The following is a 15141-nucleotide window of genomic DNA, read 5'->3' as shown; positions in this document are numbered from 1 at the left end:
CAGTTAACTGGAACAGGAAGAAGAAAAAGGAATTTAAAAACAAACAAACAAACAAACAAACAAACAAGGAGAGGCTTAGCAACCTCTGGGACAATTTTAAATTAACCAACATCTGAATCATAGGTGTGCCAGAAAGAGAAGAGGAAGAGTAAGAAATGGAAAACTTATTTGAAATAATAATGAAAGAAAACTTCCCCAATTCAGTGAAGGAAATAGACATACAAGTCCAGGAAGCTCAGAGAGCCTCAAACAAGTTGGACCCAATAGGGCCACACCAAGACACATAATAATTAAAATGCCAAAGGTTAAACATAAAGAGAGAATCTGAAAAGCAGCAAGAGAAAAGAGAGTTACTTACAAAGGATTTCCCATAAAACTACGGGCTGATTTTTCAAAAGAAATATTGTAGGCAAGAAGGGACTGGCAAGAAGTTTTCAAAGAGATGAAAAAGAAGATCAAAACTATGAATAGTAAAATGATAACAAACTCACAACTATCAACAACCGAATCTAAAAAAACAAAAACAAACTTGGCAAGCAACTAGAACAGAAGCAGAGTCCTAGGGATGAAGATCACACAGAGGGTTGTCAGCGGGGGGCGGGTGGAAAGAGACTGGTAGAGAAGGAACAGGAAATAAGAAGAATAGTTGATGGGTACAGAATAGGCAGGAGGTGTTGGGAATAGTATGAGAAATGGAGAAGTCAAAGAACTCACAAGTATGATCCATGGACATGAACTACTGGGGGAATTGCTGGAGAGAATGTGGGTATTTGGCAGAGGGAAGCCAAGTAGGAAAAATGGGACAACCTGTAATAGCATGATCAATAAAATGTACTTAAAAATAAAAATAAGAAATAAAAAATGTAAACAAATAAATAAAAAAAAAAAACAAAAAAAAAAAAGAGTAGGCCAATTAGGCAGGCCTAAGTTTAAATTTTGATTCTGGAACTTAAATAATAGCTATGTAACTTTGGTATACAGTTACATTTCTTTACATCCGAGTGTTTTCTTTTGTGTAAAAATAGATACAAAAATATTGAGCTCTCAAGTGTACAAATATAACTAATGGGGATGTATCTAGTATGGTGAACACCCATTCTTCCTCCTTTTTAACTGTCCCTCCCTCATTCCCTCCTTCTCTCCCTTTCTTCCTTTCAATTTTTTAAAAAAGAGCTATAGGTATTCTAAAGATATTTAGAGAATACAAATATACCAAAAGGATTTTAATTAAATGTTGACATTTTTCTAAGAAAATGTTTCAGTGTTCATAGCAGGTATGATACCAAACCAAAAGCAAATGAGAAGAAGGAGAAGAAGAAGAAAAGGTAGGAAGGAATTAAGAAAGAAAGGAAGAGCCCTGGCTAGTGTGGCTCAGTGGATTGAGTGCTGGCCTGTGAACCAAATGGTTGCCAGTTTGATTCCTGGTCAGGGCACATGCCTGGGTTGCAAGACAAGAGGCAACCCATCAATGTTTCTCTCATATATTGATATTTCTCTACCTCTCTTTCTTTCTCCCTTACATTCTCTCTAAAAATAAATAAATAAAATCTTTAAAAATATAAAAAAGGAAGGAGAAAAAGTCTATGTGATATTCTCTTTCTTCTTTCCCTTTTGTCCCTCCCTCTCTTTCTCTTAGAATGTAAATTCTTAAAGGGTAGGGTAAGTTTTCCAAATCTATTTCTACTTTTACATCAACTTAAGGCAGTGTATCCCAGAAAAAAGGTTGGATACTGCTAATCTTGATGTAAATGGGCAAATATTTATCAGGCCTTTGTATGGAGAACATTGTTCCAGGTTTGTTTCACCCCCAGAGCAGGGATTACAAATGGGAATAAGAAAGATCTCCACTCTCAAGTGGCTTGTGCTCTAGCTGGAGCACACACAATCTTGCGAAAATGACTATAATAACTAGAATGCAAAGCAGCCATTCTTGCATAAAAAGAGTGTATGTTTAGAACCATATAACCTAGTTGTTCTTTCTATGGGTACTTGGGGTTTGTATATTTAAGGATTAGGATAGCAGGATGTTGGGCAAGCTTGGTACCTTGTCTCCAACTCTCATCTAAACCACCATCCTCTCTAGTCTGGGTTATTTTAGTAACGTATCCTAGTGGTACCCCCTTCCCCTATAGTCTATTCTCAACACAACAGCCAGACTGATCCAGATAAACACACTTCAGATCATGGAACTCTGATCAGCAGCTTCTTGACTCACTGGGAAAAGTTGTCTTAGCCAAGGCTCACAGGGCCCTCCAGGATCACGTGCCTGTTACCTCGCTGATCTTATCTCCACCACTCACCAGCATTTAGGTTTCTTGAGGTTCCTCAAAAACCATAGGCACTCCTGCCCAGGGCGTCTGCAGGTGCTGTGTCTCTCAGACAAAGGCATGGCCCCCTCCCTCAGTTTTCTCAGATCTTTCTGCAAATAACATTTTCCTCGATCACACTCTTTAAAATTGCAACCTCTTTTTTTTCTGGTTTGACTCGTCACTATTGTACCATATAATTGTGTTACTTTGCTGGGGTTGCCATAACAAAGTACCGAAGGTTGGGCTGCTTAAACAACAAAAAATATTTTCTTTTAGTTCTGGAGATTAGAACTCTGAGATCAAGTTGTCAGCAGACTTGGTGTCTTCTGAGGCTCCTCTCCTCGGCTTCAGGTGGCTGCCCTCTCCTTGTGGTCTTCCTTCTGTGCAAGTCTGTCCTCGTCTCTTCTTGTAAGGTGCCAGTTTCTTGTGGGAACCCTTTGTATACGTTAAATTTATTTGTACATATATCAAATTATCATGTTATACACTTTAAATATATTACATTTTTGTCAGTTACACCTTAGTAAAACTGGAAAAAAATGTTCCAAATGGTAATACTTAAAAATAAAACAAAATATTTAAAAATAAATAAAATAGTATCAAACTAAAAAAAAAAAAAAGGATGTCAGTTATATGGATTGGGGCCTACCCTAATGACCTCATTTTACATCAAGTGCCTCTTTAAAGGCCTTGCCCCAAACACAGTCACAGTATGGGGTGCTGGGCATCAGGACCTTAGTATATGAATTTGGAGGAGACACAGTTCAGCCCATTAAAAATAACTGAAATATTTATTTTTATCTCTTTCTTAGTAAGTTTCACGACAGTAGGAGTTATTGTCTGTTTTGTCTATTGCCATGTGCTCAGAACCATGGCAAACACATAGTGGGTACTTTAATCAATATTTGAAATTAATAGATAGTAAAGGAATAAAAAAGCAAAAATAATCTTTCAATAGTTTGGATATATAATAATGGAGTGGGGGGCAGCGATAAGCATAGTAAATTTAGAGAACATCTTCAGCAAGGGTCAAATTCTTTGACCTTAGCCAGAGAAAGCTGCATTTCTCAAACCGCGTCTTTGCTCCTGCCACCCACAGGTGTCATCCACAAGCCGCTGAGTGGGACTTTAGCTTTATCACTTGGTTTTGCAATCTTGCACCAGTTGCTTGTCTCTCTGAAAAATTGTTTCTTCATCTGTAAAATATGGTTAAGTTTTCATGCCTCACAGGATTAATGTAATATACTTGCAAAAAGTTCTTAATTGCTCATAGAAAAGTTTCCAAACTGAAATTTTAAGTTATATACTTCTCTGAGTTCTGCAGAGATAACACTCCACTCCCTAGCCCTGGCTTCCCCGCCCTTAAATTCTGTTCTCTGCTTTGTAAATCCCTCTGTCTCAGCCCATGGGACAGGAGAATCTGAAAAAGAAGCACTAGAACTGAAGGTGTGTTATTTTCCTTCCATTGCTGGTAAACAGATATAATTACTTTGTTAGGGAGACAGTAATTTAATGCCATAAAATGAAACTCATTTTTTACAATTGCTTCTAAGAGAAAAATTGCAGAAAATGCCAATTTACCAACCAACAAAGGCATTTTCTCCTCCTCCTCCTTTTCAATTGTTTGCTTATTGATTTGAGAGGGAGAGAGAGAGAGAGAGAACATTGATTTGTTCCACTTACTGATACACTCATTGGTTGATTCTAGTATGTGCTCTGACCTGACCAGGGATCAAACCTGCAACCTTGGCATATCTGGATGTTGCCCTAACCAATTGAGCTACCTGGCCAAGGCAATAAAGGCATTAAAGGCATTTTCCACCCTTACTTTTATTTTTATTTTTTAAACATGATGTAATTCAATTTACATAAAATTCTCTAGAACATGCAAAACAGTGTGTAATGACAGAAGGACGGTCAGTAATTGCCCTTGGATGGGGCCTGGTGTGGAAGAACATGAGGAATTATTTTGGGAATAATGTGTCTTTTTTTTTTTTTTTTTTTTTACTTTTTAACATTTTTTATTGTTGTTCAAGTACAGTTTTTTGCCTTTTCCCCCACCCCTCCCCACCACCCCAGCCCTTGCACCTTCCCTCCAGTTTCCACCCCCACCCCTTGTTATTGTCCATGTGTCCTTTATAGTTGTTCCTGTAATCCCTTCACCCTTTTCCTCCATTATCCCCTTCCCTCTCCTGTCTGGTCACTGTCAGCCTGTTCTCAATTTCAGTGTCTTTGGTTATAATTTGCTTGCTAGTTTGTTTTGTTCATTAGGTTCTTGTTAAAGGTGAGATCAACCCTTACTTTTAAAAATAGTAAACAGCTTGTTCTAACTGGTGTGGCTCAGCGGATTGAGCCCTGGCCTGCAAACCAAAAAGTCACTGGTTTGATTCCCAGTCAGGGCACATGCCTGGGTTGTGGGCCAGCTCCCACTTTGGGAGGCATGCGAAAGGCAACTGATGTATCTCTCCCACACTGATGTTTCTCTCCCTCTTTTTCTTGTTCCCTTTTTATCTCTTTACAAATAAATAAATAAAATCTTTTAAAAAAATAGTAAACAGCTTTATATTAAAGACAGAGTTAAACTGATTTGAGAAGACAGGTAAGTAGAATGGATTTTCAAACAACACTGTTCATAAATCAGTTAAAAGATCCATTGTGCTCATTGTTTTGAATCATTTATTTAGCATTAGTTTTAGTGCTGTGAAGAGAGAGAGATGGCTGAGAACCTTGCAAAGTGATACCACATTGTTGATTAATCTAAGGCTTTTAAATATTTTAGATATTTTCATAAAATGAATATTTTTGAGCAAACTTTGAATGTTCATGTTCTTTGGGAAGTGATTTCAGATATAAGCAAGTTACTTTAAATTATTCTAAGGCATACTGTGAGCAGGACATCCTAAAATCTTAATGCAGTTTTAAGCTTTAGTTTCTTCAAAAGTGTATGTGTTACAAACACCACCACTACCGACAGCAAATCTTTTGAAAGTGTATTATTTCAATTTCTCTCTTTTATTCATTTTGGTGAACTTTGAATAATGTTTTATTTTAATTTTTTTGTTTTGTTCAATGTTTGCCATCTTCATTTAGAAAGACAAAAAATAAAATTAAATGTGTAATTCCAAAAAATTAAAAAAAGTAGCAACTGTACAAAAAAGTTAAAAAATATTCTTCCAAAAGTACTAAAGTCTCACACTGCACCAAGACCTTTGGGTCACCTCTTGTAAAACCCTATATATAGTAAGTGCTGTGGAAAATAAAAGTGAAAAGATTTAATCAGAAGGGAAACTTTCCTCTGGAGAAAAAGATCCTTTTGTTTCTCAGATTAGTTGCTACAGGCCAGTCATCCAAAAAATCTTAAAGGCCCTTACAGTGGCAAGGCAGGTTGTGTGTGTGGGATGGTAAATTGGGGAGTGTGTGATAACCTTGCCTAAATTTCTACTGCCTAAGTAAGGGACTCTGGATCTAGTTTTCCTCTGTCCATTTGTCAGAAGCTTTGCTGCTTTTATAATTTCCAAAAGCAAAAGAGTGGCTCAAGTGTCATGCTGGTGTATCTATTCATCCAAAAAAAATCTACAGTCAACAACCTGTTATTGTGAAGCTATCTCCTGTGTATTGGCTAAGCAGGTGAGCTATGAATCCAGGGGCTAGGTATGTGACCATAGGTAAGTTAGAACAACCTCTATAAGCCTTAGTCTGCCCATCTGTAAAATGGGAGTGATGATTCCAATAATACATAATCCAAAAGTTTATTGGGTGGATCAAATGTGATAATGTATGTAAAGGACTTATATGGTGACTGGTACATAGTAAATGTTCAATACATGTTATTGTTAGTGACACTCTGACTACAGCACCCCAAAACCCCCACCCCGTGCTATCGTTATAAATGGAATCAGGTTTCTTCACGTGAAGTTAGCAAAAGGGGAAAACAAGTCCTTTGTTTTGCAAAATGCCTAATTAAAAGGCAAGGTCCACTGGTATTAACAGAGCTCTAAATCACAAAGTAAAATATACCTTCTCTAGGATAAGAAGTTTCTTCTATGTAAAATAGTTTGGGATTTCCTAGGGACAGACCCCAGAAAGGTTTGGGGAAGTGTAGGGATGTTGGGAAGAGAAAAGATGTAAGAAGGGACTGTGCAGAGAAAGCTGGCCCAAGAAATGAGGTGGGAATTTTCAGGAGAGAGAAGTCTATTTGTCCACCTCCCCTTTAACTGGCAGCTGGCCTTTTGGAACAACAGTATCTAATCTAGCTTCCTGTTGTACCTAGAATCTTAACCACCTATGATGGGGGCCTCAAATGCTAGAAATAATTTAGTTTCAGGTAGTATAGCTAATAAGCTTAGTAATCAATGTATATAGAAAGCTATAGTTTCAGTAACTGAAGATATGACTCACCTTAACTCCGGGAGACCTTAAACAGTTCCACCTTTGTGCTTCAGGAGGTCTCAAGCAATCAAGATGGTTCCTGAGCCATAGTACTCCAGGGTGAGATCCCCACCCCCAGGGCACAGATAAAGACCACTGCCCAGGACACAGATGAAACAATGCTGCAGCTTTTTATCTAACTTTTGCCCTAAATTCCAATCCCCTTACCTACACTTTTCTTCTCTTTATACAAAGGGTCGGTTGAAAATGGATTTTAAAGCAGTCTGTTAGGGTACGAACCCACTGTCTTCTCAGATCACCAGCCATGGTAATAAAACACCCGTAAAGATTCAATCCTTGTCTCTGCCTATTGGGTCTGGTAGGTAACAGGCCTCATTGAACACTGGCGTTTCCATTTTCACTTACGTTGCAGTGTGTTCCTCTGATGGAAATTTAACTTTTTCTTTAGGCCCTCCCAGATGGGCCCTCAGTTGAAGTGAATCTTTATTTCCCATTTTCTATGTACTATGCATAGCACACACTATATTTTCATCTCACATAACAATTATTCAGTCATTCAACAAACATGCATTACATGATCTGTTGCCAAGCATTAGCTAGGCATTTAGTATGAAGTGTCAAAATCTGAACAAATTGCCCTGGCTGGTGTGGCTCAGTGGATTGAGTGTTAGCAAACCAAATGGTCACTGGTTCAATTCCTGATTAGGGTATGTGCCTGGGTTGCAGTCCAGGTCCCTGGTAAGGGGTGCTTGAGAGGCAACCACACATTGATGTTTCTCTTCCACTCTCCTTCCCTGTCTGTCTAAAAAATAATAATAAGATCTTTTAAAAAATCTGAACATATTTGTGTTCTCAGTAATATATCTTTTCAATAATATTACCAGCCCCTTGAAGGCAGAAGTCACCTTTGTTCACCACTGTATACTCATACTACCTAGCATAATACATTCAACATCGTCCTCAGAAAATATTTGCTGAATTTGAAACCAGAAATGGTGTGTATGCTGCCTGTCACTACCAGAACCAATAAGCAGAGACAAGGATGGAGTCTGTATGGGTGCTTTATTCAGATGCCTGTGATCTGAGAAGACAATGGGTTATGTACCATCAACAGCCATCTTAACATCTCGTCTCAAGCCAACCTTTTTTATAGGGAGAATGAAAGGGTAGGTAAGGGGTTTGGGGAAAAGGTTAATCAGATAAGAGTTGCAGTCCTGGGGCAATTTGAGTCATATACTTCCCTCCCTGGGACACAAAGGCTCAGGTTCCATCTCAGTCCCTTGAAGGCCCCTTAGGGCACAAAGGTTGAATTGCTTGTCAGACTCTCTGGAGTAACAGGGTCATGCATTCCAGTTCCTAGAATAACAGCTTTCCACATGCATTAAATACTTAAGCCTATCAACTATGACTAAAGCTAAAATCTTTAAATCTTGAGTTCCCCTATCAAATTGAATAAAACTAAGTAGAAGTAAAATATTAAGATGAGCCTTACTTGAACAATAATTAAAATAAAATTTTTTAAAAATGAGCCTTGACTGATTTCAACTGGTAGAGATTCTAGGCAGAGAAAATGGACTAAACACAATCACTTAGTAAGAAAATGCATGGCATGCTCTAGGAACAGTGAGAAACTCATGCTCTCTATAGCTAAGGGAGTGTGGATAATGATTCATAGAAGTGATATTGAGACCATATCATGGAAAACCTTGATTGGCAAAATGAAAATTTTATACTTTGTTGTTCAATCAATGAGGAGCCATTGAGGGTTCTCCAGCAGCTCTGAGAAATAATCAAAGTTGCGATACAGAAAGCATCATGTGGCTAGGCTATGTAGCAGTATTAGAAGAGATGCATGAGAGAAAAGTAGCACAATAGTCAAGCCAATTAATTCAGCAAAGGAAAGTTGGTAAAAACTTCAATGAGAAATTGTAGAAAGTGAAACTGTACAAGCCAGAACTTGTGCCACCTGTCACTACCAGACCCAATAAGCAGAGACAGGGATTGAATCTTCGTGAGACTTTATTCAGATGGCTGGCAATCTGAGAAGACGATGGGTTTGTACCCTGACAGACTATCTGAAATTCCATTTTCAACCAATGCTTTTTATAAGGAGAAGAAAAGGGTAGGTAAGGGGATGGGAACTCAGGGAAAAAAATAATCAGATAAAAAAGCTGCAGCATTCTTTCGTTTGTGTCCTAGAGGGTGAGGTGGGGGTGTGTGTCTTTATCTGTGTCTCATCCTGGAGTATAAGGGTTCAGATACCACCTTGATTGCTTGCAGTCTTCCTGAGGCACAAAGATGAAATTGCTTATGGTCTCCAGGAGTCAAGGTAGGTTATACCTTCAGTTCCTGAAACAATAGATTTTTACACACATTGATTGCTAAGCTTATTGGCTATTACCTGAAACTAAAATTTTTCCAACATTTGAGTCCCCCATCAAAAGAAATGGGAAGACATACAAAGACACAAGAGACTTTGCTAAAATACAGGTCTTAGCAGCAAAGTAGATGTTGGGCTTGGAAGGTAGGGGGGTGTGAGAAGGCAGAAAGAAAGGGGGGATCAGTTTGGGAATCAGGCCTGTGGATGGGAAAAATGTGGTGCTGTTAAAACAACCAAATCAGTGATAGCAAAGAGAGGTGTTCGTTCATTTAGAAAAGAAGTGGAGAATGGTAAAGCATAATGGTTCCTTTTGTTTAAGCAATTATTTATGAATTTAAGGCTGAAGATATTTGGACAGCTTACAGACGGAGGAGAAGAAAAGAGATTTTTTAAGATGCAGGGAGAAAAGGAGCTGCAATCTCAGAGAAGACAGGAGCAGGGAACTCAAGATCATAAAAGAAAGCATCAGTCCTGTCAAGAAATAGAAGTAAAGAAAGAAAAGGCTCGGAAAGATAGAGGATGACTCAGACCTCTGAAGAAGGAAGTGGAAGAAGATTTCACTGCAGAAATGTGAAGCCAAGATTATCTGATGAGGGTGAAGGGGACGAGGTGAGGACAGGGGCTTGGAGGAAATACAAGTAGAAGAAAAAAGCATGATTGCCACTGAGTGAGGCCCAAGCTGACGGATCATGGCATGGAGTTCTGTTAGCAAGGACGGGGCTTCTTTACAAACACTGATGTGGGAAAACAGGGACAGGGCTTCTGCCAAAATAGATAAATGTTATAAGGTGAAGATGGTGAGCTACAGGGTGAGGACTTTGGGGATGACTCTGAGATAAATGAAGTGACAATAGGAAGAGGATGCCAGACCAGAAGAGCAGGGAAAGGTAGATAGATCAGGAAGCATGAGGAGAATACAGGGCAGGCTCAGCAGGGCTGAAGGAGAGAAAAGGACAAGGTGTTTAGTTTTAGAGCTTGAAATGCAATGTGACATCTCTTTGTCTCTGTGCCTTTGTTTGTGTAGCTTCACTGGTTCAGAAACCCCAAAAGTTAGTTCCAATACAGATTTCCCTATTCAGAAAATATCCCATCCAACCTTCTCCAAGTACGGAAACCTTCAACAGTCTCACTTTCCTCTATATAGATACAGTTCGGGCCACACATCTTGGCACTACACTACTGCTGAGCCAAACTTTTATGTATGTTCATCTTATCTATCTGATTTCACTGACAGCTTCTGGAAAGCAGGAACTTACTTGATATTCTGTCTGCAACCCTGCCTCTTAGCACAGTGCTCAGATGAAGCCTGCCTGCCATAACTTCCTGGTGATCAAGTGGATGAAAGGAGACCAGCCAGAGAGCAAGATCGAAAAGCGGAGAAGCCAACAACTTGATAATTCCCAAACTGGACAAACGACTCCTAAACAGAGGCTAATTGTACTCCATGCTTCCTTCCACATCTCCCAGCATCTGCTTGGTTGTCCTCCTCCCAAAATTCAGTCTTTAATCCTCTCTGCCTTCTTACTTCAAACAATTGGAACACCTCCTTGCTGGAGAAAGTATTTCACATGATGCAATGATAATCCTAGAACTTCAGTCATAGAAAGAGTCATAAAAGACAGCTTGGCCTACATCCATCATTTTGTACATTGTGAACATTAAAAGATAACCCACATGAATACACAGAATTGCATTGACTTGTTCAAATTCACACTGCTGGCTAATGCCAAAACCAAGATCAGAAATGAGATCTTTCAAATATCACACTTTTCTGAAAGGACAAAGCCAGCTCCATTTGCTATTGTGATACCATTTGCCTAGCAGGCCTGTGACCTTGTTAAACATGACTGCCATCTTACTCTTCTGAGTTTGTCCCCAGGACCGGAAATTACTGGAAGTAAGAACAGAACTAACGGCTCCCTACAGCCACAGGCAGAAGGCAACAAGGGCACAAAATGCAGCATCTGGTTACAGTTCCTCCACTGGAACCCAACAGCCCTGGGGCCACACAACAGCAACCTCCACCTTTTAATCCTATTGTAATGCAATAAAAACTCAAAGCCCCGCCCTTCAATGCTGGTATATCTCTCTACACCCCTGCCCCTTTCTTGGAGAGTGAATAAAAACTTTTTCCTTTACACTTTCTTTTCTTTTTGAATTCTCTCACAGCCTGCATCATCGACCATCCTAACATTTCTTTGGCACTATATTGCATGATACCAGAGTAAGCAATTTTCTATCCATCTTAATGCCAAATTCTAATACATTTCTGAAGAAATTAAAAAAATTTCAACCTAATGTTTCTTCTTTAATTAAAGTAGCTAATGAAAGATTATCTCAAAAGGGGATTGGAGAAGGGAAGTTAATTTATTGAGTACATACTAAGGGACAAGCATTGTGTTGGGAATTTTACATATTTTCTCTTATTTATTCCTCGTACATACGACCACTAGTTCTTACTCTCTTACAAATGAGGAAACTAAAAATAAATAAATAAATAAATAAATATGCTAAGGTCCTTCATAAACCTACCCAATTCAGTGGTACATGAAAGATTTGATCCATGTCTCCCCATGGTGGCTCCCCAAGCCCATTATCTTTCACTTAAACTATTAAATGAGGTCTATTTTTCTCATCAACTCTCCCATCAAGTGAGAAATGATTCGGGGCTCTGAGTGAAAAGCTTATGGTAAAATGAAAATGTTAGAGGTGTGGATTTCTAAAGCACATGGATAATGGGGAATTCAAGGTGAGTTCCACTTTTCACAGTATAGCAAGTTCTCTCCTTCAAAGAAAGAAAACAATTTCATCGCCTCACTGTTCTTGGGAATGAGACAAAGGTGTTATACCTTCAAAGGACTGGTTATTTTAGTTTTCAAATTATCCCTCTCTTATCATCCAAGAGAAAAGGAAGCCTCTGAAACCCCACCTGTTTTGCAATTCTGTTCCCATTTGATCTTACCCAAAAGTGCCTTCTTTGTCACCATGGAGACTTGATCAAACTCGTGTTCCTGCACTTAATCTTGCAATCTCTTACTGAATGGCTGATTTTCCTTCTTAGGCTGAAGAACAGCAAGTTTTTTAATGAATTCGAAGGAAACAGAGCTGCAGAGAAGTTCAACCCCAGTTTAGGATGTGGCACTTTGGTAACAAACAAGATTAAATCTGTTATTGTTTATACAACACAACTCTGGATGTTTGATATAAGACTGGAAAAAAGAAAAGGTACACCAGGTGTGTTAACTATTCCATTGCTTGTCAAACTTTTCTGAGTTTGTTTCACTCAGCAAATATTTATCGAGCCATGTAAATATCTTGACTCTCGTCTAGGGAGCTATGAAGACGATTAAGTCATGGACTTCGGCCCCAAAGAACTATAAATCTTCCCAGGGACACAGAGAGGTAAATTTACTCTAGTATAATGTCATACATGCTATAACACAGCCACATGAGGGAAAGAACCAGAGGAAGGAACAACTAAGCCTTTTCAAATGAAGGTAGAGAAAGTACAGAGAGGACATTAGAAAAGGCTTCTCAGCCCTGGCTGGGTGGTTTAGTTGTTGGAGTGTCATTTTTGTACACCAAAAGGTGATGGGCTGGGCTCCCGCTCAGGGCACCTAAACTAGGTTGTGAGTTCCATTGCTGACTGGGGCACCTATGGGAAGCAACTGATTGATATTTCTTACATAGGTGTTTCTCTCTCTCTTTCTCCTTGCAATCAATAAAAACATATCCTTGGGTGAGGATTAAGAAAAAACAAAACAAAAAAGAAAAGGCATTTGCCCTGGCTGGCATGGTTCAGTGCATTGAATGCCAGCCTGTGAACCAAGGAGTTGCCAGTTCAGTTCCTAGTCAGAACACGTCTGGGTTGTGGGCTTGGTCCCCAGTGAGGGTGTGTGAGAGGCAACCACACATTGATGTTTCTCTCCCTCTCTTTCTCCCTTCCCCTGCCTCTAAAAATGAATAAATAAAATCTTAAAGGCTTCTCAGATGAAGTACCATTTGTGTTTGGCTTCAAGGTTGGATTCATGGGAATTCAATAAACAGAGGAGGGGAAGTAAAAAGAAAACAATACCTAACAAAGCCTTGGGAGGATAACAGGGACCAGGTAGTTAAGAAACAGTGATCTAATGGCATCAGCATAAGAGAGCCTGAGGTTTGTAGTGACTGGCAGGCAGTGAAGATGGAAAACTAAACTGGGGATGAAGAAAATCAAGGCTCTGGGTGCCACACCTGTACATGTTTACTTAACCTGGTGGCAGTGGGGAGGGTTAAATGACAAGTAGTTCTATTAGGACTTTGGACTTCAAATTAGGAATAATGAAACTTTTTTGGCTTTTGGAGAGGGAAGGATGTGATCAGATCTGGGTTCTAAAAAGTTCATTTTTCCTTAGGGTGTGAAGGAGAGACTTATTTTGGAATTGAGAATCCAGGCAAGAGGAGAGGCTGGGATGCCAATCATGTGGTTTGTGTGATCAAGTAGGTAAGCAGCCTAGGCCAGAACAGAAGGGACATAGGGGAGGAGCAAGAGGGAGAAATGATATAGATTAGAATTGATTAAGGTAGAATTAGCAGGTGTTAGTGACAGATCAAATGAGACGGATGATGAATAACCAAGTTCTAGACAATGAGAATGTTTCCCAGGAGGCACACACCACCATTCTGCCTGGCTAGAACTCAAGTCACAGAGTCATACCTAACAGCACTGGAAGCTGGGAAATGTTGTTTTTTTTTTTTTGTTTGTTTGTTTTTTAATTCTGGGCAGCCACACAATCAGTTGACAATAAGTGTGGAGCTATCCTGGGGGAAAATAGCAATCTCCACCACTCGTACCTGCTATGTTATTTTAGTTATCTTTTTACCTTTCTCCTCTCCGAGACTGAGCTCTTCATGTTCTTATTATTGCTTCTGAAGTACCAAAGTGTGTCTGATATGTAGTAGACACTCAGTACATGTTGAAATAAGTTCCATCCCCTCTTTTCCCCCTTGAGCTTGATTTCAGCTGATTCCTGCTCCTTTTGCACGTTCATATCTATTCTCATCGAACTCCTGCTCTTCCTTCATGGACCAGCAGCGTACTGGCTGTAAAGCAGTCACTGCTCAGAATGAGGGCGACTGTTATTTTCATTGTAGAAAGTGGGTACTTACATTTTTAAAAATTAAAATTTTACTAGAACTGCCAGAAGTGGGCAGCATAAATAAAAAAAAACGAAGCAAATTTTAAGGCAATATGATAATTTTGGTGATTTCCTTAGTGCCAAGATATATAATCAGGTTTTAACTAGAAAGACAGAGAAGGATAGAAAAAGCATATTAGCAGGAAAAGTACTAAAGAAGGGGAAGGAATCAACAATAATTCTGAGCCTTGAAACTAGGACAATTGTGCATAACTGGCAGAAATAAAAAGAGGCCATAGTTGGGATATGTGTGAGGAGATGGGGTGTTGAAGAGCGATTTTATGGCAAAGATGTGGCAAAACTAATCCTTATACACATTGAATTTCTATCCTTTTTCAGAAAATAAACATGTCTAAGTGACCACACTGAAAATGTGGCGATGAGTTAATCAACAGTTGATGAATTTTTACAAGTGAAATAAAAAGCATTTGCAGGCTTAGTTGGTTCTTTCTCTAGTTCTTTTCCCATGTGGCTCTGTTACAGCATATATGACATTATACTAGAGTTAGTCTACCTCTCTGCATGCCTGGGCAGATTTTGAGTTCTTTGTTTTCAAAGAGAGAGATGAAAGGAGGGAGAGAAACACTGATGTGAGAGAAAAGCATTGATTGGTTGCTTTCTGGAGGCACCTGGACTGAAGACCATAGTGACCTGACTGGGAATTGAACCTGAAACCCAGGCATGTGCCCCGATCAGGAATCGAACCTGCAGCCTTCCCATTACAGCGATGCTCCAACCAACTGAGTTGCACTGGCTAGGGCTACATATTTTAATTTAAAGTAACAAACCACATCTTTGTCTTTCCATTTTTTAATACCTATGTAATTTCCTTAAAAAAACCTTATGATGATGTTGATCAGTCACTTGAATTGTTGAAGAAATAATT

This window comes from Phyllostomus discolor, chromosome 4 (genome assembly GCF_004126475.2).
Source record: "Phyllostomus discolor isolate MPI-MPIP mPhyDis1 chromosome 4, mPhyDis1.pri.v3, whole genome shotgun sequence".
Taxonomy (NCBI): domain Eukaryota; kingdom Metazoa; phylum Chordata; class Mammalia; order Chiroptera; family Phyllostomidae; genus Phyllostomus; species Phyllostomus discolor.
Note: the sequence above shows the minus strand (reverse complement) of the source record.